General features: G+C 40.2%; 1 protein-coding gene across 10 annotated transcripts in view; it reads right to left on the minus strand.

Annotated features, from left to right (window-relative positions):
* Nucleotides 1-24,326, minus strand: part of LOC150089152 (teneurin-m-like) — a 936,894-nt gene that overhangs the window by 137,916 nt on the left and 774,652 nt on the right. The gene's annotated exons all lie outside the window — the stretch shown is intronic.

A 24,326-nucleotide genomic window follows, 5' to 3' on the forward strand; every position in this document is an offset into this window, starting at 1 on the left:
TTCTCTGATGAGCTGGAAATGACCGGCGAAATAGCTGCGCGAATGCTGGAATCTGTCCACGAAGATTTCTTCATCAGTGCAAAGGCAACGTAGGCTACGAAGGTCAGATGCAATTATGAATGCAAAACTGGGAAAGATGGACCATCATTGGTCATATGAGTTCCACAGTAACTATTTTAGGTTTTATAATAAACGCGAAATTGTTTTCGGATTTTTATGATTTTTGGTTTGAAGCATTAGCATTAGTGGAGGCACATGATGCAAGAAAGCAAGCTTTTACAGCATCAACCAAAAAAAAAAAAAAAATCCTTCCGATTTCACTCATCCATTCACTCGAAATGTTTGTGTAGTTCTGCCACTTGTTTAAGCTGTTGACCTCCACTACAACAGGTGTGAGTTTGTTCCATTGTATGTCCCCTCAGGCGACTAATCTGAATAAGAGGAAGAATGCCATCAACGTTGAGATGCTCAAACCATTCAAGGACTTATACACCTCAATTAGATCGCCTCGCAAGTGCAGTCTCCAGACACTGCAATTTGCATAACTTAAGCCTTTCTTGGTAAGAGGACTCCTTCGTTCCTCTCACCAATCTTCTTGCCCTTCTCTGTACTCGTTCCAGCAGCTCTACATCGTTCCTATAAAATGAGCGGGTATTCTCTTTCATACAGAATGAAACAGATGATCTCTTTTGGGATGAAAATCCTTTGAGGTAAGACTATACGCCTTTTTTTAAGGGACCATTGTACAAAGTAAACGGGAAAAATTTAATATTTGCTGAACTTGTCCATTAAAATGGTGTAATACAAAAGGAAAGGTAAGGCTTTTTGCTGTTTTTTGTGATTAATAAAAAAAGAAAAAAGACCCGGGACTGCCTACACATCAAAGCGGTTGATGTTTTAAATGTAAATATTGCTTCGTGCCTTACCTTGGAATGGATCTGAAGTCTTTCTCTAACAGATGTGAGAGGGAAAAGAAGCGGGAGTTTATGAGAAAAGGAATTCGAGCGTAATTTGTGCAGGAGCTGAAATATTAAATTGATTTTTTTTGCGCGAAAACGTTGCAGTAGGAGAAGGGTGATAAAATGATACGAAATATTTCCAAGTCCATATCTGGAGATTGTTTAAGGAAGTAGTCGTGTGGCCGACATAAAAGGCGTGGAGAAAGGGTGGGCAGAGAAAAGAGCGACCAAGCACCAATGACAGAAGGAAGGGAAGATAACCTCCCCGGCTGGCAGCAGACCCCCATCCGACAGCTGCATCCCTTAATGAGCCATTTGTGTTCCCCCACGTGTTACGGACTATCGAACGCCAGAAAATGTCTACAACTTATCTCATTCTCCTTATTCTTTTGTGTATTAATTTTGCACGTGTCCATTGCGTTATTTCTTCGGCTCCCCTTTCTGCGAAACTGTCGATGGCGTCCATCGAGACCCACCTACCGCGAGAAAAAAAGGATTCGAATAATAATAAAAAAAGTGCAGGGTCGGAGCATAAGTGGAGATGGTGGACCCGCACTCGCTGTTTGCACGCAGCGGCTGTCTTCTACACGGGGGTGCCTGATTGAGCAATTCCACGGAGGGGAAGGAAGTTCAATACCTCGAGGTTTTTGAGTCGCGCTCTCCAGAGGTTCGCCATAAAGACTGGAGCCTCCCGGGAGACCGGTGGGAAGCGAACTGCGAGGCGCTCTCTTTAAAGTAATGGAAAATAAATGTGTTCTGAGAACGAGGCTGCGATTCAGTTTTTGAAAAATGCAGCAACGCAGAAATGGTCTATTGATGTTTATTGTTTTCTGACGTAAGCTTCTTTGTTTTCTGCTTTTTACGATGCTTTTGCAGGATTTTCGGCGAGGATGTGATTAACCACCCTGTTGCTACAAGTCAGACACGTTTACTATAAAAAAAAAAAGTCGGGTGTTTTATGTGAGTAGAAAAAGAGCGACCATCGAGCCTCAGTAGCCTGAAAAAAAGAGATCAAATGAAGAGATGCATTTTTAGATTTATTTATCCTCCGCTATTGCTGCAGACATCTCTAATACTTTTAATATACGTGTATAAAGTGCACATAGGGCTCGCTGTTCTCGAATGAGGATGTCAGACTTTTATGAAATGACAGAAAAAAACCTTAAAATTAATTTTTATTCCAGAATAGATTTATTGTGGAGAATAGAAATTTGTTCTGGCTTTTATTATGTTTGTTATTCAGTGTACTCGTGCTTAAATGATACTGAGAGTAAACATTTCTTGGCCATTTATTTTCTTTTGCGCTTGTTCAGTTTCTGAAAAGTGCGCTGACCTCACTCTCAGAAATCTCGATTTATACCAGAACAGAATTCTGGAAATACTTGGAGAAGTTCGAGGAAACTTCGAAGACGTTTCCCCGTAAGATTACTTCAGAGAGAAATGTATTGCCGCGTGTAGTTTGAAATACATAAATCTGAGTTTTCCGACTTTTCTCTATCGATCACAGCGCTCTCTTTTTTTTCCAACTTGGCGGATACGCAGATAACGATTATTATTGTATTAAGATAGCTGAAGTTTTGCCCTCCCCCATATATAAACCTACTTATTGGATACGCCCTCGTTTAATCTCTTTACAGATTACGCACTAATGAAAATTTAAGTGAAAACAAATGAACATTAAATACTCTTCTAAAACAACATTTACTCCTATAAAACATGGCTGTTAATATGGCTAATTATGCACGCGGATTTATATTTTAATACAAATACTGTACTTGGATACAGCAGCCTGTGTTGATGCGTATAAAAAAAAAAGAAATGAAAATTGCCCAGATTTCTGTTGGTTCGATTTTAATGAAAATTTGGAACGGTTTGGGAACGTTAAATCGTTATAACAGTGAGAAATATAAAATTTCATAAAAATCCATTCACTAAGAGTGGAATTATTACACGCGGATGGATAGAGAAACAATAGTTGTCAGATTTATATTGATCCAATTTTAATTAAATTTGGGTCAGCTCCGCAAATCTTTCCACTGGCAGTCGAGTTGTTACATGCGAACGGACGGACGGTTATAGGGAAGACAAAAGGCGCATTATGCGTATATGTTAATGCGCCTAAAAATGACTGTGGGTTTTTGAATGACATTAAATAACAAATTAATAAAAAAATAGAGGAAACAGATGATTTATCATCCAGTGAAATGTTTATTTATAATAGGTATGCTTTCTTATTTTTATTTATTTTTTTATTCTTAATCAGACAAACGTTTCTCTTATTCTGGACCATAGAATACCTCCCAGGATTTTTTGCATATACTTCGTAACAAACGTAGGAGTATATTCTACCGTTAAAAATAGGAAAAAAAATCTACATCTCAAAACTGTTGATGTCCTAAACATAAATTTTAAAATCCGGAGAAAACACAAAAAAAAATTATTTTTTTTTTCAAATTTAGACCATAAAAATAAGATTATTATTATTAGTAGTACTAATAGCAAATGATGCAAGAAAGCAAACTTATACAGCATCAGTCAAAAAAAAAAAAAAAAACCCTCCCATTTCATCTATCCATCCTCTCCAAGAAAAAGCGAAAAACTAAACTATTTTATTAGGGTCACCTGAAAATTTTAATTTCAACTACTCGCCTGTATTATGTCTGTAAATTGCATGTTCTCTGGTCGATTTGCTTGCTTTGCTGGACGAAAAGTTCTAGATTTTCCCGGGGGGAAAAACTTTCTATCTACGCCTGAGACCGACCATCCCCTCCAACAGTTTGTCTAGCTCTTCCTTGAATTTATTCAACCTATCCACTTCCACAACAACAGCTGGAAGTCTATTCCAGCAATAAACCACTCGCTGGCTGAAGGAAAACTTCCGCACATTAATATTGCAACCACCCCTCTTCAACTTGGATTTTTCCCTCCTGATGTGCGTGTGCAATCTGAACAAAAGAATGATATTGGTATTGAGCTTGCTCAATCCATTGCCCATCCACTTCAATCAGATCTCGAAGATGTTTCCTGGACGATGCGATTTGCAGAATTGAAGCGTTTCTTGGTACAACTGCCTACCCTTTTTTCCCTTCATCAATCTTGTTATTCTTCAAGGAAGATCCAGCAGATCCATATCTTCCTAAAATTAGGCCTCCAGACAGATATGGAATAGTCAAGATGCGGCCTAATCATTGCCTTGTACATTGAGATAATTACCTTCTTATCCCTGCTAGAAAAGTTCCTGTATGTCATAGACAAAAGCCCATTAACTGTCCTGGCAGCGGTCTGCACTACTTAGAAAAGTTTATATCTGACCACAGAATTATCCCCAAGTCTTTTTCATTCTCCACTACTCTGAGAGTAGTACCGGACAACTGGTACATTACTCTGGGATTACTCCTACCCATATACAGTACTTTGCGTGAGTCAATGTTAAACCTTATTGCCATTTCTCAGCCCAACTGCCTAATTTTTCTACATCTCGTTGCAGTAGCATACCGTCATTCTCATCGTTAAACAGCCTGCAAACTTGGACATTAAGCCTGATATACCATCATCAATATGATTGATACAGAAAACAACGATTGGTTTTGCACCGCACCCTGGGGGACTCCACTAATAACATTAGTCCACGATGAGAAGTGTCCATTAATATCAACTCTCTGTCTTCTCCCACTCAACCATTCCCTTATCCATTGCAGCAACTTGCCCTTAAAGAATTACTGTTCCAATTTGTACAATAGTCTTCCATGTGAAACAGTATCAAAAGCTTTCCTAAAATCCAAGTATGTGATATTAAAAGTATTTTGGAATTCGGTTCCTTTGTGACCACATCATATTCGTCATCTGATCAAATTGGTTAAATAAGACTTCCCCTTAACAACCCCATGCTGTGTCTGAAGTATAATTGCAGCTTTATCTAGATGCTGATCCTGCATTATTTCTTTCAAAGTGACTCCGTTATTTTTCCATGAAGAGAAGTTAAACTAACAGGACTGTAATTACTCGTGTCTCCCTTTGTTCCCTCTGTGTGTGAATTGGAATACATTCGCATACTTTATTCCACTGGGACCTCCCGTGAATCCAAGGATGCTCTCGTAATTATGGCTAAGGGTTTGCTTACTTCCTTCGCTGCTTCCCTTAAGATAATTGGATAGATGCCATCTACCTTAGGTGGGTTTCTTATGTTTAAATTCAATAATTTCTCTTCCACTTTCCTCTTAGTTATTACAAAATCATATAGCTCCCTCTTAGAGTTCTATAAACGTCTGACATTTCCTTCCCTAAAGAATTTCTCGTGTGTGAATGCAGATGCAAAATATATTCATTCAGTTTGTCAGCAACTTGAGCAGGATCATCAATAGTTGAACCATTAATATGAAGTGAACTAATCTGATTCATCCCCCTCCTTCTAGTGTTTACATCAGTAATTAGGTCTTTGCTGTTTTTCTTTTCATCCTATTCCAAGTATTTCTCATAGTCTGCCTTAGCTTGCCTAACCTCCTTTGCTTGATTACAGACTACTTTATATCTACCATTAGATTCTGTATCACTTCATAATTTATATGCATCCCATGCCTTTTTCTTCTCTGCCACGAGTTTCATCAGTTCATCTGGCATCCATTTAGGCATTGAAGAGTATTTCTTAGTTGGTATGAAAAGCCTAGTAGCTTCCAAGATTAATTCTTTGAATACTTCCGATTTTAAATTTGCTGTTGGTAACATCATCAGTTGGTCCCACTGTATAGAATTTAAAAACTGTCTCAGACTATCGTAGTCACCTTTACGAAAGCAAAAACCCTTCCCTTTACCCTGATGGTAGTTACCTCTTTGAGTAAATCCCACTTCAAAACACTGTGATCACTGCCACCTAGTGGTTCATTTATCTGCAGATTCTTAATGCTTGAAGAATCACTACTGATAATCAGATCAAGAGTATTACTCCCTCTAGTTGCCTCCTGAACACTCTGATGTAGATAACAATCATCCAATAAATTCACAAAATCCTTGCTAGTGTGTGAGTAACCAACCCACAAATTCCAGTCAATATCTGGGAAATTAACTCCACCATTATAAGACTCTCTGATTTACTAGCCACTCTATTTCTCTGCCCAATTGCTCATTATACTCATCAGATTCATTAGACCTGTAACACACACCTACTCTCATTTTTGCTTTCGCAGTGCTTATGTCACACCAACTGACTCGACACTGCACTGTCCAACGATGTTGACTGGCTCCACTTCCTTTGATTTTATGTGTTTCTTAACTAACAGCATAACCCCCTTCTCCCTTCCTATCCTGTCTATCCTTTCCGTACACATTGTACTCCCCAAATTCCAGTTCTGCATTCCTTACATCTGTGTGACACCACGTCTCTGATGTCCCAACAATATCTGCCTTTGATATCTTGACCAGCACTTCAAATTCATTTAGAATGCTCCTATTATTAGTGTACATTAAGGTATGCATACACCGTTTCTTACTTTTAGTTACCCTAACACAGCTCATGTATTTACTTGTTCCGTGATGGCGTATAGAAGGCCTTGAAATTCCAGACGCCTTGCTTTTCAGGCTGCTGCATGTTTCGATAAAAGCACTGCAGAGGTTACTCAATGTGTGGAGTCAAAATCTGCAGAAGACGTAAAGATTGGTAGAGTAGTAGTTGTAGTGAATGATCAGTACTAAGCCGCCCTCCTTTGGGATGACTTGAACAGACTTCAAAGATGGTTAGAGAAGCGGCTATGTTTTAATGCTAATAAATGCAAAGTTTTACGTTTGGGGAACAGCAACCCCCAAAATAAATTATACACTTGGTGTGGTTGAATTAAAAACAGTAGAGGAAGAAAAGGATGCGAGAGTTATGACACGGGCAGATATGAAGTTTTCTGAGCAGTGTAAGCGGGAAGCCACGAAATCCCATGGTGTCTTATCGACGATTCATCGAACATTATCCTGGACAGATAGGGATGATCGTGACCACATTTGGAATACTGCGTTCAAGTATGTAGACCTCAACTGAAAAAAGACGTCGAGCGTTTTGAAATGGTCGAGAGACGGGTAACTCGCCGAGTGAGATCACCAAAAGGAAGTCCCTATGAGGAAACACTTCGAATATGTGGGCATGAATACAGAGCTTGCCAACCAAGCATCTTAGATGTGACACTGATTGATGTTTATAAGGCTCTGAGAGGGACTAGTAAAATGAATAAAGGTGGAATCCTCACTGTTCTAATGAATTCCAGAACTCAGGGACATAAATTCAAATTACAGGGGTTGAGGTTTAGATTAGGATGTATAGAAAGTTTTCTTTTAGGCCAGCGAGTCGTTGATTGCTGGAAGAGGTTGCCTTCGCAGGTAGTCGAGGCTGACAGTTTGAAAAAAATTCAGAGGTCACGTGGTTAGTTACCTGTGTGAGGAGGGAAACAAATAGTTTGTATTTGTTTAAGCAGATGAAAACATTCTTATTATGGGGATTATAAAAAATATATATTATACGATTTGTTCATCACCGCAAACTAGGCCATGATAAATGATGAAAATAAGCAGACTTTTCCTGCATCTGCCAAAGGAAAAAATATCACTCCTACTTTTTTCATCGCCAAAATGGGACAATCCAGTTATACTCTGAACTTTAAATATTCCACCCTGGCTACGGGGAATTCATTCAATATCCCTCCCTTCCCCAAGTGCCTGATTGTCAACCTTTATAGCCTAAACCTTCTATCTCTCATAGAGGGGCAATACTTATTAATGCTCCTCATCAATCTGGTCGCTTTTCTTTGAACTTTTTCCTTGAATGTACTTTTTTGTGCGGCCTCCACACTGTAGTCCAAGTACAGTCCCTCCATCGTCTTATGCAGAGAGATAATGACGTCCTTCTCCCTACTTGAAAAGCTCCGATAAATCATCGATAGGACACCACGTGCCTTTGTGACAGCTTGTTTACACTACAATCTAAACTTCATGTCTGACTTTTGCCTTTTGTGCCCTGAACTATCTTTAACCCACCCCCTATTCTTTAACTTACTCCTCGGTTTCTGTTCTTTAGATACAAAATGTTGCATTAAATGGTGTTAAACCGTACTTGCCATTTTCGGCCCACTTTGACAGGATTTCCTCACTCCCTCCATTGTATTGTCAACGGAAATTCCAATGGGGCCCCTTTGCTACGCTGGTCCGTTTTGAAGAATACGACGACAGAGGCTAGTTATTTATGACTCTGTCTCTTGTCTTTCACCCAGTCCCTGATCCACCTAAAGATCAGGGGCTGCTGATCCCTACAATAAATATAGTGGGGACATCAAAAGCTTTACCAAAATCTACGTATATAAAGTTTTTATTTTTCATTCAAAGTTTTACGATTTCTTTGTTTAACTTGATGACCCAATATCATACCTTTAACCACAGACTCCATGATCTTACCCACACAGAAGTCAAACTCATCCATTTGAATTTTCTCAACACCTCTTTAGGTCCTCCTTTCTGGAGTGGGGAACGTAACCCAAGAATAGTCTAATCTCCTTGATGAGACTCATTTTACTCCAAAGTTAAATTCTTGATTGGAAAACTGCTTTTTGTCTGTAATCTGTCACATAGAAGAAAGCAGTTTTCAATGAAAAATTTAACTTTGGAGCAAAGAAAAAATTTATTGGATGAACTTAACTCTAAAAAATTTATAGACAGGTTTTTCTAAATAGTTTGTTTTATGATTTTCAAAAACAGAATATTATTTTAGTAGTACAGAAAAGGAAAAGTCGGAAAAATGCTTAAAACATTTCAGGAAGATTAATTACCGATGATAACGTCCAGAAATCTCCTCCAAACATGTCAAAAAAGGTGGTTGTCAGTTGACCTTACGAGTGCGCTGTGCCACGGTGGACAGTCCCGGTTTTAAGGATAATATTGAGATACTTCTCTGCAGAATGTTTCTCTGGGGAGGGCTGAAGATCAGAGCCGTTGATTTGACGTACAGAAAATACCCTTTTTTCTTTTTTGTTTGGTCCAGTTGTTTTGAAGGAGGCTGAATCCAAGTTGCCCTTTACTCCTCAGAATTAAACACACAACTTAATTCTTTAGGTTTCGACTGTACTCTGGATGGGCAAGGTCCTCTACGACAGAAGGATTAAATGCGGTTACAAGGTTAGAGTACCAGATTTTGAAATACACAACAGATATTTATAAGTGGAAAAGCTAAATGTTTTCCAGTTTTGCATTTACAAAAGTCATTGAAGTTCGGCAAGCGTGGAATCTGTTGGTTGAAGTACAATAAATATTTCACTTTCAATATGCTTTAGTGTCCACTGGGTACAGACATAAACGCGCTGTTAGCGTCAGTGCTAATGTTGTTGCGCGTAGGTTCATACACACACACCAGCCTCCGGGGAGACCTTTGAAACCAACTGTTCCAGTTTTCCCATCGTGTAATGTTATTTACATAAGTAAATAATTCATTATTGGATAAACAATCGATACGAGAGTAACAAACAAACATCAATAAACATCCCCGCAATATTCGATGGGAAAGTGGTGGGTAGACCTTCCGAGAATCACGTGTACAGATATATGATCGGCCCACTGCATTTGGATGAATGAGTCCCTTTATCTTGCGATGAAAAGACTCCCTGAAGAGCTGGGGGATGGGCTGACATCTATTTTTATAATGTTATACAAATCTAGAAAGTTCGCCAAACACAAATATATTTTCCATAGTTGCTTAGAGAAGAATGCAGTTTGTTTGGACACACACGTGCCATTAAATTCCGGGAGGAAAACTGAATCGAGGAGGAGAAGGCAGCGTTTGATAAAGTGAAGCAATGGCCGTTGTTTTTTCCATTGAAAGATAAATATCCAACGAGGGGGAGACTCCAACTCGATTTTTGTGTCCATGATTTCCCTCCGATGCTTCCCACGGGGAAGAAGGAAGTGGCGCGACATGAGGATGACGCTTCGAACCGCAGCGTGAATTAAGAAGAAGAAAAAAAGCAGTGTAGGAAAAGGAAAATAATTAAGACGCCATGAATGAAAAGCTTTTTTAAGGAGAGCTCTTCGCGCGAGGACAGATGAGCAGCCTCAAGATTATTCAAAGTGACTCCATCGCCGCTGCTCTTCAAACACATTCAAAGGGCATCGACTGACTTAATTCCTTTTTTCATTATCCCCATTTTCTTATTACTTCGGGCGCCCCTTCCCCCCCGGAAGAGTATTAAGACGATGGCAGTCAAAAATTAGCGTGGAAAGTCGTGGAACAGAGTGCAAAAGTGCAGCCCCGGCCAGCGTCTTTTAATTTCTACGTGTTGCTCGGTGAAAGCGGGCGGGCGGCCTGTTTCTGACAAAAAGATTATTACGAGAGGCGGCACGGTTGAAAATGAGTTGTGGAATGCCCACGTTCCCCGTAATTGGCCTCGCACTCTCTACAGAAACGGTAATAAAGCGACGATATTATTTCTTCTTACCCCTTTAACTGCCCGCCCCTCCTCCTCGGTATCGTTTGCTATCGGGCTGCTTATGCGCACGCGCACCCACACAGAGAAGGCGCCGAGATCGCGCTGTAGATGGAAATTCCCGCAACTTTGATTTGAAAGACGTTGTGTCCGGACCGGTTATAATTTGATACGTCGATCAAGGGGTAATTGGCTGCTTGATTGCATGTCCGTCATCCGCAGATGGATGCGCCCAAGATATGGGCTACATGACATCTTATTTCCTAGCTATAATGGTCTTCCTGTAGCGGTTTTCCGGTTGTGTGTGCCATTGCTATTTATAGCAGCCGCTGATTACATGCGACTTTCACTTAAACCGCAATCTCTTCTCTCTGTCTAGTAGAGGATATTTATTTATTTTTTTACCCAACTCCAGTTTCGTTATGCGTTTCTGCAGATCAAAAATTTCAGTGCTTTGGGAACACCTGGATGCAACTGAACTGGAAGCAACCCATCGACAATCGCACAAGCCACGTCTACAGAACAAAGAGTAATTCTTGGTGCATGGTCACGAATTAAAGAAAGGTCAGTCGCCACGCTCATTTAGACCCGCACCACCATACCATCACGAGATCCAAAACACACGCAGCCATGTCCATGGTCAGTTAAGAACTGCCGAAAATAACGGACCTAAGCTGATTCACCTTATATAGAAATGTCTTGCTTCAATCGAATTGTATGCTTAAGTAATTGCATCGTCTCACCCATCTACATAACAGATCCAAGCTCTTAACCATCTCTAGTTTAATTCTTTAGACGACAGCAACTCTTCATACTCGCGCAATTCTTCAGGGGGTGGATGGACGCTTTCAGCCATGTGAACATCGTCTCGGGTACTAGAATAGCGGGAAGAAATCAAACCGACCCAAGGTTACCATTCCGCTATGAAACGTCCCTGAAACATCTTGGAATTCTTCAACCTATCGGGAATCGATTCAGCAATTTTTTCTCCGTGGAGGACACAGAACACGAATCCAAGAGAAGTACATTCACTGATACAGTTTTAACAGATGGATGAACGGAAATGAGTGTCCCCACGCTCTGTACACAGAATTTATGTCGATAAGGAGGTCGACCAGGACGGCAAAGATCAGAAATATGAAGTTTTGATGAGGGTATAGTAAGGACATTGAACGAACGCTATACTGTATCCATACGCTTTCGCTACATATTATTTGCAGATATTTATATGAGGACTGGTCAATAAAGAATGATCATAATTTTTCAGAACAACTATACTGTTTGCTATTTCTAGCTGAGCTACGGAATTGAAGACCAAACCTAGCTGCATCACATAGCAACAACGCAGTTGACTCGTGCGTACGGTGTGACCTTGGCGGTCGATCAAGTTTATGCCTGTTCAGTTTCGCCTTCATTACAAGGGACAGGACACACGAGGAACAGCAAGCTACTCTGAAATTTTGTTTCCGTTTCAAGAAAACATCAGCTGAAGCGTATGAAATGTTAAAAGAGACTTATGGTGAATCTACGCTTGCAGTGGTTTAGAATGTTTCAAGATGGACGTAATTCAATCGGTCGTCCTGGAACTCCACTGCTTCTGTAATCGTGAGAGAAGATCGTCGTATAACAGTTTTCCAAGAATGGCAGAAACGTTGGAGTAAGTGCATTTCATCAAACGGGGACTTTTTTGAAAAGGGCCATTCAAATATGGATGATTAAGAAAGGCATGTCTTAAAAAAATATGATCATTCTTTATTGAACAGCCCTCGATGTTATATGTATTTCTTAGGCTGAGGTGTACTTACAACACATTCATTGAGTAATGGTGGTGTAATTCGTGAGCATCTGCGTGTAACCTTGAATAAGAGAGCCCTAAGTCAATTGTAATAACCATTCCGTGACCATGTTTCCAACCAGATGGCTAGAAAGCTGTATGATTGTGTTAAATCTGTATTATAGGATGAAACTAAATTAATAAACTGAGTACCACGTGTATATTTAACAGCTAATCAACTTCAAATGCTTTCTTTCGCAGGGACGGGGTGGGGACACTGAATATCCAATTTTTTGGTGATGCCTGAACCGGAAGAGAGGGAGTTTTGTAAGCTCGCATTTAATACAAGAAAATTGGTGTTCAAAAAAGAATTTCGTTGGAAGAGCTAAAGAGATCTACTAAAGACATTCCATGCATTCGTGTCTGGCTTCAATCGGTTATAAAGACCGGTTGCTTCGGAGAAGAGCAAAGGCGGCTGATGGTCACTCATTCTCCTTCTTACTAGGGGCGATCCCAGATAGGGGCTGATGGGGTTCCTCTCTTACGATCAAAATAATATGCGTTTTTTTTACTGGTGCGCGATGATTACAGCTTAATCATCAGCAGCCATTGTTTTTGTATAGAGTGGTAAGGAATTCAAATTTTTAATTGTGGTAACTAGGCAGCTCTAACGTATAATTATATAGCGTAATACGCATCACTGCATTTAGGATTCTATTAGATAGCGTAGTATTGACAATTAATTAATTAAATTTATTAATTTAAAATATCATGCCCCAGACTAGAGCAGCAAAGCAACGGGCACAAAGTGGCAGGAGTGCTGCGACTCGGGGAGAACTGAGGGGGGCGATTCTCCAACGCATCACAGCCTAAAAAAATGTGCAACTTGTGAAATGTTTGCCGAACTCTCTGGAACAGAACATGATCTAGCCAAGGAGGATGTCTTTGTGTGTGACGGGTGCAGGAGTGTCTAGAAATTAGGCATTAACTCAGCGTTCCACTGGGCGTCTATGAGAGCTTGAGATGTAGGGTAGATGCCCTCGAAGAAATTAATATAAGGGGCCCGTCAAGCTTTCAGCTGCCTAACTCAACGCCACAGCTCACTCCTGGGCATCAGGCAACACAGCGGCAATATTCAAGGCAGAATGCGCTGGTCCCAAAGGAACTAGTTATTGTTGGTGACTCTATTGTCAGGGAAACGGAGAATATATTGTGTAAAAAGGATAGATGGAACAGGACCAGAATATGTCTGCCAGGGGCAAAAGTTGATGATATTGTAAAGCATATATCATCTTTTAAGGGCACAAAAGTAATATTGTTGTACACGATTGGAAGTAATGTCATTAAGAGTAAGAGATCTGTAGATTTACTCAAGTACAGGTCAATGTTGAAAAAAAGTCGTGAGTTAGGGTTAAATTTGAAAGTGTTTGCAATTCTGCCCAGACACGATAGGAGGGAGTACATTATAAGAGCTTTGCCAATCAATTCGGCCCTGGAGGGAATGTGCAAAGCTGAAGGGGTAAAATTTTTTTCAGCGTGGTCTGTGCTTGTTAACAGGAGAGACTGTTTGTACAGGGATGGGATACACTTAAATAGAAAGGGTGCAAGAATATTTGCTGATGCTATCGAGGCAGTGTTAGGTGGGTCGGAAAACTGCTAGCTTGGGGGCAGAGGTGAAGGTGATTCTTGCAAAACCTCTATTAGAATAAGTAGCGACCTGGAGCGAGGGGTGTTGGGGGTTTCAGGGACTGATGGCAGTCATCGTGAAACAGGTGGGTATGTGGGATGTGTCAGAGTAACTAGGAATAGGAGCATGTATGCTTGCAATGTATACCAATGCTAGAAGTATAGTAAATAAATTTGATGAATTTGAGGTATTGCTCAAAACATCAAAGGCAGATATTGTTGGGATATCAGAGACGTGGTGTCACACAGATAAAAGGGATGCAGAACTGGAATTTGGGGAATACAATGTGTACAGAAAGGATAGACAGGATAGGAAGGGAGGAGGGGTTATGCTGTTAATTAAGAAAAACATAAAATCAAAAGAAGTGCATCCAGTTGATATAGATGAACAGTGCACTGTCGAGTCAGTTTGGTGTGACATAAGCATTGGGAGATCAAAATTGAGAGTAGGAGTGTGCGATAGGCCTAATGACTCGAGTGAGTACAAGGAACAATTATACAGAGAAATAGAGTGGGCTAGTAAATCGGAATGTCTTATAATGGGGGATATTAACTTCACAAATATAAATGAAAGGAGGAGGTGTTATGTTGTTAATTAAGAAAAACATAAAATCAAAAGAAGTGCATCCAGTTGATATAGATGAACAGTGCTCTGTTGAGTCAGTTTGGTGTGACATAAGCACTGCGAAAACAAAAATAAGAGTAGGAGTGTGTTATAGGCCTAATGACTTGAATGAGTACAATGAACAATTGTACAGAGAAATAGAGTGGGCCAGTAAATCAGAATGTCTTATAATGGGGGATTTTAACTTCCCAGATATTGACTGGAACTTGTGGGTTGGTCACTCGCACACTAGTCAGGCTTTTGTGGATTTATTGGATGATTGTTTTCTGCAGCAGCATGTTCGAGAGGCAACCAGAGAAAGTAATACTCTTGATCTGGTTATCAGCAGTGATCATTCATGTATTAGGAATTTGCAGATAAAAGAACCACTAGGTGGCAGTGATCACAATGTACTGATGTGGGATTTAATTACCATCAGGGGTAAAGGAAAGGGTTTTTGCTTCCGTAAAGGTGAGTGCAGTGGTCTCAGACAGTTTTTAAATTCTGTACAGTGGGATCAACTGACGATGTTACCAACAGTAAATTCTAAGTGGGAAGCATTCAAGGAATTAATCGTGGAAGCTACTAAAAGTTTCATACCTATTAAGAAATATTGTTCAAGGTTTAGGCCTAAATGGTTATCAAATGAACTAATGAGACTCGTGACAGAGAAGAAAAATGCATGGGATGCATACAAATTATCAGGCGACTCAGAAGCCTATGGCAGATATAAGCTAGTCTGTAATCAGGTCACAAAGGAGGTTCGGCAGGCGAAGGTAGATTACGAGAAATCTTTGGCAAAAGATGCTAAGAAAAACAGCAAGGATTTCTTTACTTATATAAACTCTAAAAGGAAGGGGTCAATCTGATTGGTCCACTTGACATCGATGGTTCGACTGTTGATGATCCTGCTCAGATACCGAACAAACTGAATGAGTATTTTGCATCTACATTCACACGTGAGGATACTTAAGGTTTTGTAATAACTGAGAGCAAAGTGGAGGAGAAATTGTTGAAATTAAACATAAGAAAAGCACCTGGGGTGGATGGGATCTATCCAGTTATATTAAAGGAGGCGGCAAGGCAACTAAGCAAACCCTTAACCATAATTATGAGAGCATCCTTGGACTCAGGGGTGGTCCCCACGGACTGGAGATGTACAAATGTATCCCCAATTCACAAAGGGGGATCGAAGGGTGACACGAGTAATTACAGACCAGTTAGTTTAACTTCTGTTCCGGGTAAAATAATGGAGTCACTGGTTAAAGATGCATTGCAGGATCATCTAGACAAGACTGCAGCAATAATTCAGACACAGCATGGGTTTGTTAAGGGAAAGTCTTGTCTGACAAATTTGATACGATATTATGATGTGGTTACAAAGGAACTGGATGCAAAACATTATTTTTATATCATATTTTTTATTATTTTTTTTTTTCTGGTAGTTGTTGGCGCATAGGCTTCTGTGGCCATAATGCACCTCCCACGGTTTTTGATATCATATATTTGGATTTGAGGAAAGCTTTTGACACTGTTGCGCATGGAAGACTATTGTACAAATTGGAGCAGAATGGTATTAAGGGTAAGTTGCTACAATGGATAAAAGGGCACTGGTTGAGTGGGAGAAGACAGAGGGTGGTAATCAATGGGTGCTGCTCTTCGTGGACTAATGTTATTAGTTGAGTCCCACAGAGTTCGGTGTTGGGTCCACTGTTGTTTTGTATATTTATCAATGATATTGATGAAGGTATATCAGGCTTATGTCGAAGTTTGCAGATGATGCAAAGGTTGGCAGGGTTGTTAATGACAGTAATGGCAGTGTGCTACTGCAACAGGATCTGGATAATTTGGGCAGATGGACTAAGCAGTGGCAACTGAAGTTTAACCTTGACAAATGCAAAGTACTACATATGGGTAGAAGTAACCCCAGAGAAACGTACCAACTGTGTGGTACTACACTTAAGGTCGTAGAAAATGAAAAAGACCTGGGAGTAATTGTGCAGTCAGATATGAAGTTCTCTGAGCAATGCAGACAGGCTGCCAGGGCAGGTTATGGGGTTTTGTCAATGATATATAGGAATTTTGCTAGCAGGGAAAAGGAGATGATTATCCCTCTGTATAAGGCAATGGTCAGGCCACGGCTTGAGTACTGCGTACAGGTCTGGAGGCCTCATTTTAGGAAGGATGTAGATTTACTTGAGCGTGTACAGAGAAGGGCAACAAGATTGGTGAGGGGAATGAAGGGATCCTCTTACCAAGAGAGGCTTAAGTTCTGCAAATTGCAGTGGCTGGAGACTAGGCACCTGCGCGGTGATCTGATTGAGGTATATAAGGCCTTGAATGGGTTGAGCACGCTGAATTCTGATGGGATCCTTCCACTTGTTCAGATTACGAACCTAAGGGGGCATAAATTCAAATTAAGAAAAGACAGATGTAGAATAGACGTGCGGAAATTTGCCTTTAGCCAGCGGGTGTTTAATTGCTGGAACAAACTTCCATCTGTCGTTGTGGAAGTTGATAGGTTGAATAAATTTAAGGAGGAACTGGACAGGCATTTGGAGGGAATGGTGTGGATTTTTTTTTTTTTTTTTTTTGGCTGATGCTGTATAAGCTCATACATTTGCTTTCTTGCATCACATGCCACTACTACTAACTGTTGCAACCCATCACAGTGTACCAAAAAGTGCAACGCTATCAGTTTTGTGGAAATCACATCATGATGACAGCTAGATTTTTTTTCACAGATGAATCAATATTTTCATATTCTAGAAAATAGCAGACACAGGATTGCGAAATAAGCGAGAAAATTATCATATATAGTTGAATACATTGTAATTTTTTTTTTTTTTTGAAATCGAGAGGATAATTTGGGATTATTCTGTAGTTCCATCAGTGCGTACTGCATGCCAGAGGGACACTTACCACTGGAATAGCATTAAAATCCACTTTATTACTTTGTCCCTTACACAGAGGGATCAAAAACTGATAGAAAAGTAGATACAGCAGCAGTTTTCTGTGATACTGTCATCACACAACTTCTTCCAATCGAGTGTAGCATCTTTATGGCTGAATAAATAAATTCTTTATTGCTGATAAGTACAGGACATGTACTAGAGACAATAATACTCATCACGGCGACATGGTCAGGAGTTAACTGGCAGTGTTAGCAATAGACCGAATATGGCACCAAAAGCTACCATATAGTCTGATCTTCACAGACTCCCTCAGTGCAATGCAAACAATACAGTGAATACACAAAGAATTTCCACCCAACTCTCAGACAAATTCGAATCACTCTAAACAAACTGTTTAAAAGAAAACAAAAAGTAACCTTTTGTCGGATTCCTGGACATCAGGAATTAAAGGAAACGAACAAGCTGATTAGGCAGCAAAAACGGCAACAGGCGCCATATCTTCAACCACCAAAATACCATAGACAGACATAACATCAAAGAGCACAGCAAAAAATATGGTGCCAGCAAACTCATAATAAACTTTTTCAAATTAAACCAGTTTTAAAACAATGGGAATCCGATGAAAGAGAAGTCCGAAAGAAGAAGTAACCCTTGTCGGGTTAAGGACAGGACACACATACCTAACTCATTCCTGTCTACTTAAAGCTGAAGAACCACCTGAGTGTAGTGAATTCCAAGTACAACAAACAGTTAAACATTTACTAGTCCAGCCTTTATAAATGAAGGAAAAATGGCTTTTAGGTCAGTAACTAAAATTCAAGATGCTTCTACTTTGCAAAACGTTTTAAGTGAAGACCGAAAACAATATACTTCAAGAGATCTTTCACTATCTAAAATTAATAGGCTTTTTATAATCAGACCTAAAAAAAAGTCACGCAAATCCGTGTACACAATCGAACCCCATCTCCTCTTTAAATCATTGTGAATAATTATTATCAGCATTAGTTTGAACAAACAATTTCAAAAGACCAGAATGGAAAAAGCAAAACTTTGAGAGGTGCATTATGGCCACAGAAGCCGATGCGCTAACAAACAACAACAACAACAACAACCTTGTCTCTGGCGCACTGCAATATCGATCTGTAGACCGAAGTATCCGAGAAACTTCAATATTTTGAGATCGCCCAACTTCACGCAAAAGCTTTCTAATGTATGTGGATATTACATCTGCGTGTTTAATTCAAATATTGGCGACAATTCTAGAGGGATTTCTCTGCGTTAAATGTTGCGATCAATCGGTCGAATATTCCAGTTTGTTAATCAAGCGATTCCAGAATGAGTTTACCCCGATTCACGAATAACTAGTCGCAAGAGAGGCGAGTCTTATTAAGAAATGTAAATAATAGGCTGCTCTAAGCTGTGATAACAGACGAGTGTCAACTCAGCACTCTCTTAAACTTGAATTTAATTCGCGTCGAAGGTAAAATGAAACGAACTGCTAGAGAGGCAGAATGGATAATGAAGTACACGTCACGTCAGTTAACCATACGTAGCGAAATGAGGATCGCGATCCTTTTGGCAATCGCAAAGAAAGCAAAATGGAAGTTTTCATATTTTTCCCCTTAAAAAGAGGTCGTCATCAGTGAATAGAAGACTTCACCACAAATAACCTCATTCATTCATTCTTAATTTACACACAAAATATAGCCTCGAGACTATTGTATATCAAATTATATACAAGATGTATTTACATATATTTAAATGCACTCTGCGTGTGTAATTGTGTTCTTGAACCGGGGTGGCTCCCAGGCATAAACCCAACTCCACCTTGGATGCCTGTGATAGTATAGAATGTCTGCATAATGCAATACTGGTGGGTGCCAGCAATCCCGCTCCACTGTCACACATACCAGGGAGGCAGCTTTAAAAAAAAAAAAAACACTATTAATCTATTGTCTGGAGGGCACAAACACAAACTTTAAGTTGAATCCCCCAGAGCCTAGAACACAACTCCAAAAGTCACAGTTCGTCTGAATACCTCTTCATTTGCTGTCCCACAATCGCCGGAATATCAAAGTCCAATAAACATACCATCCAGCAGTTGTCCAACTGTCCACCATGGAAAACAGAACCACTGGAGCCGCACAATGAATCAGATTTAGCCCCCCCCCAAATCCAGAAGTATTCCTGATCCCTGCACAAAAATAAAAAAACAACTAACCAGAGCACTATACCCAACACCATGAATCAGATCGAGCACTCCAGCCAGAGTTAGAATCCAATAGATGAAGGCAATGTTCTCCAAAATGTCAGAACCGACACAAGAAATCGGATCCAAAAAGATAGGCCATAAAGGCAGTCTAGTCGCCAGGTTAGCCTCTCAAAGAAAGGCTTTAGGAACAGTGCTTCTGGAAAACACAGCAGCTGAAAAATCCCGAAACGCATTAAATCAGTCCGGATTTGCAATAAGTAAACAATTTATGAAGAGCTATCTGAATATCTCAGTTGGTGGGCAATACAGTGATACTAGGCAAAATGAAGAAACTTCAGAGGACACAAGAATCCTGGTCACACACGCCGATCAGAAACCCGTGATTGAAGTGACCACAAGGGCTTGATCAAAAATTACTATAGCAGACTTGGGAGTACATCCACAGCCGCTACTATTCTAGTAGAAGAAGGAAAACACAATCTTATGGGCTGCCTCTCCCACCTACCACAAATAACCACAGTGTTTTTTCTTTGTTTTCCTCCTTTTTGGGGAGGCACACCATAGCTTCAGCCCACCTTTCGGGTACGCATTAATCCCGTTCCCACCAACTCCTTTGTTTTCGTCGCCCTCTCACGATGACGCGCGCAAATTTCTAAATCATTTTCCTTAATGGAACTCGTGAGGATGGGGTTTGCTGCCGAGATTTAAAAGGCTGTTAGCCATTTTCTGGGCTGACAATTTTGAATACATTTTGCAAACAGAAGGACTTTAAAACGACCCGAGTGTGCGTATCATTTATCATCGGCCAGTCTCGAAGCAGCAGCAAAAAGATCCGCAGTATGGCGCCGCGTCACGTGGCAAACAACACTTCGTCATTACCTTTTCGTACTCCGCTGAATATGGAGAGGTGTAATTTCAAACAGCGAACCCCCGACATTTGCGGGGAAATACTTAACTGTCTTCTGTTGAGCCGGAAAGAGGCAGTGAAATTTTCATATCATCCACCTCTTCCGTTGCCCAACTGCGAAATGATTTGCATAATTTCCTTAAGTGATTGCTCAAGTCTTCTTTCTGCTAAATCCAAAACACCTTGGAATACAGTCCCGTTACCCGGGAAACGGGATCCGGGGAACTCGACTGAACAGGAAAGTGCAGTCCCATAAATATACGCGCCATTGTCTGAGGGTCTTTCTAAAAACCCATTTTAAAGTTAAAATCAGAGAACCGTTTGAGCTCGAAAAATATCGAATTCCAAATATGTAAATGCAGACCGCGGTCTTAAATTTCCGATCTTCGATTTCCTTTAAAGATCGACTGACAGTGACATCTGGTATCAGTTTAATAAAGCAGCGGTTATTAAAGTTGGAGGAATAAAAGAAATAATTCCACAGTTGGGCGCACTTGGAAGCGAAACTTTCTCCTTTGAATCGATGAAAGCAGAGGCGATGGATTTGATAAATCGGATGAAATAAATGTAATTATGGAAACGGGAGGGGAAAGGAATTTTAAAGTTTTTAGGAGTCTTACAGAGGGATATTAGTAAAGAATATCCATCCTAAAATAGCAGAAATCTATCAAATAAGACTTCGGCGATAATGGCGTTGATTATGTATTTTAACAAGAAATGCTGTTCTGAACAGCAGCTCTCCACACTCAGAACTCTACAGTGGAATACAAAAATGACTTACACCGTGGTCTGCTGATGGATGCATATTTTAGCATTAGTAGTGATACATGACAGAAAGAAGCGAGCTTACAAAACGGCCAAGAAGAAAAAAGAAACCACTTCATTTGCCCCTGTAATAAATGCTGTAATCCTTTTTTTAAATTTATTCAAACTACCCACTTCCCCAGATGGATAATTGTTCGAACTTTTGTGTTGCAAATTTGCAACCATCCTTTTTTAATTTTAATTTCTGTCCCCTTATGTTTTTTTACTCAATCCATTTCAAGTAGTTCACTCAGCTCTCCTCGCAGGTGGTTTCCAAACGCTGCAATTTGCAGAGTGGAAGTCTTTCATTGCAAGAATACCATTTTGCGTCCTTCACTAATCTTGTTGGTCTTCTCAGCACCTCTTCAAACAATTAGACATCCTGCTGAAGTTTTTGTACGATATTCAGGTGCCGTCCACTCATTGCCTTGTACAACGGGACAATCAGCTTCTTGTACCTGCTGGAAAAATTCCTGAATATCATTGAGAGGACCCCATAAACAAATGTAGCAGCCTGTCTGCACTGTCTGAGAACTTCATGTCGGATTGTTGAATCATTCCTAGGGTTTTTATTTCGGTCTCCACTACCTTGAGTTTGGTACTGCTCAAGTATGTTCTTCTGGGATTATATCTTCCCAAATGCAGTACTTTGCATTTATTAACATTAAACCTCAATTGCTAGTTTCCAGCCCATCTGCTTAGTTTATCTAGATACAGCGATTCCTTTCATTAAGCATCATGCCAACCTTTGCATCGTCAGCAAACTTAGACATTAAATTTGATATGCCTTAATGAATATCATTAATAAATATTAAAAACAGTAAAGAGGAGGCAACACCCACCACTGTGGTATCTCACTCATCATATTAGTTCATGAGATGCAGTGGCCATAAATAACCACTCTCTGTTCCCCGCCACTCAGTCATCTCTTTATCCATGGCAACAACTTGCCTCTAATGCCACACTGCTCCAATTTGTACAGGAGTCCTCCAAGTGGAACAAAATCAAAAACATTTACTGAAATCCAAGTGTATGATGCCAGAATTATACTTTACTCCAGTTCCTTTGTGACTACGTCATAACGGCTAATGAGACAGATCAGACAAGATCGCCCCTTAACAAATCCAAGCAATGGTTTCCATATAACTGCATTCCTATCAAGATGATCTTGCATTACTTCTTTAACCACCGACTTGATATTCTCCCTGGACAGAAGAAGTCAAGCTAAAGGTCTGCAATTACTAACTTCGATCTTTGATCCCCAAACTGAACCCAAGGATGCTCTAAATGATAGCTAAAAGTTTGATTACCTTTTTTGCTGCTTCCATTAATACAAATGGATAGATTCCATCAGCCCCCAAGGTGTCTTTAGCTTCAATTTCTTCTCTACAGTTATTCATATCTCATGGACCAATATGATTAATCCCTTTCCTTTTGTTTGCATAAAATAAGTCTTTGCTGCTTTTCTTTGCATTCTTAGCCAAACACTTTTCATCTGCGTTAGCTTGCGTAGCCTCCCTTGTGACTTGGTTGCAGAGTAGTTTGTACTTATTGTAGGTTTTTGCATCTTTTGATAATTTTCAATCATACCATGCATTTTGCTTCTTCCCCACCCCCAGGATTGTCTTGGTATGTTGCTGGTTTAGTGCAATGGTTAATTACTGGAATGCTTCTTTCCAAATCGGTTTCTATTGAACCCACCTTTTGTTTTGTTCATTCTTGGAGTATCCAAAATGGTAGATGGCATTCGCATCTCAGTTCCTACAAAGGAACAACGCTTTTCACAGCCACTTTTGCGATGTGGAGAATGCATCGAAGGGTTTTTTAAAAGTTGATAAAAGATTTCTTGCTGTCATTAAAACTGTGACAAGTGGCAAGCAAAAGACATGCTGGAATGAAGGCCGAAATAAAACAAGTTGTGAGTGCACACTGAGGGCAAACAAACAGCCGAGAAACAGGAGAAAATGCAGGAGAGTGTTGTGAAAAGAACACAAAGGAAACATTGCACAGAGGGTGAAAAGGGAGGGAAAAGCCAGCTGGCGATGAATAGGAACGGCGCGAAGTAAAAGAGATGACAAACGATAAAGTGTGTGTTGGGGGAGGGGGTGACCTGAAATGCGATAGTAAACAATCGGAAATGAAAAAGAAATCAGTTCGGATAAATAGAAGAGATGAAGACCGAATAGGAAGCAATCAGAGAGAGAGAGAGAGAGAGAGAATTAAATGGAGCTGCAAAACCTGTCTGCATTTAATGGTTCGGTCTCTTCTTTCACAGCAACCCGTTCTTTGACTCGCTGCTTCCAACGAGAGCAGAATCTTTGGCCAATTACAGGTGGAATATACCCGCAACGCTCGCTCCAGAGACGTAATGGAATTTTAGAATCATCCGCGTCGCCCACCCTCCCGCACATAATGACAGCTGCGTCGTATTCGGCCTTCTGTAAACGAGGGGTGGGCGGATGAGTAGAAATAGCCGTAATAAGAGGGCTTCCCGTACACAACTCGTCTCCTTTACTGAGCATAATGGCTGCCCTTGTAAACGCTCTGCCTTGAGGGCCGGCAACGTATAGTTAAATTACTTCTAACATCGAGTTCACTACCGGCAGGGCTCTCGTTACAATGGCCATTACAAGTAAGCACTGTTTGAACGGTGCATGCGTTGAAAAATGACCCTGCTTTCGTGGCTTCCCTTAATGACTCTTAATCTCCTTCCACGATTCAGTTTTCCAATTGCGACATTTCGGTTATTTGGGCCGTTTGCGGGGCGTTAATATTTAATTTAATGGTTTAATCCTCATTAATCTCTTTATCACTGATGAAGATTTAAACTCGGCATTAAAAAGCATGAAAAATGACTATACTAGAGGCCCAGATGACATTCCAGGCCTATTTTGGAAAAGGACTGTCACTACATTGAAACCCCTCATACTGCGGATCTTCAACCTGTCTCTCAGGCTGGGGAAGTATCCTAATCACTTTAAGCAGGTCAATATAGTTCCTATTTTCAAAAAAGGTGATAAAAATG

This window comes from Mastigoproctus giganteus, chromosome 2 (assembly GCF_048544385.1).
Source record: "Mastigoproctus giganteus isolate SK-2022 chromosome 2, ASM4854438v1, whole genome shotgun sequence".
NCBI lineage: Eukaryota > Metazoa > Arthropoda > Arachnida > Uropygi > Thelyphonidae > Mastigoproctus > Mastigoproctus giganteus.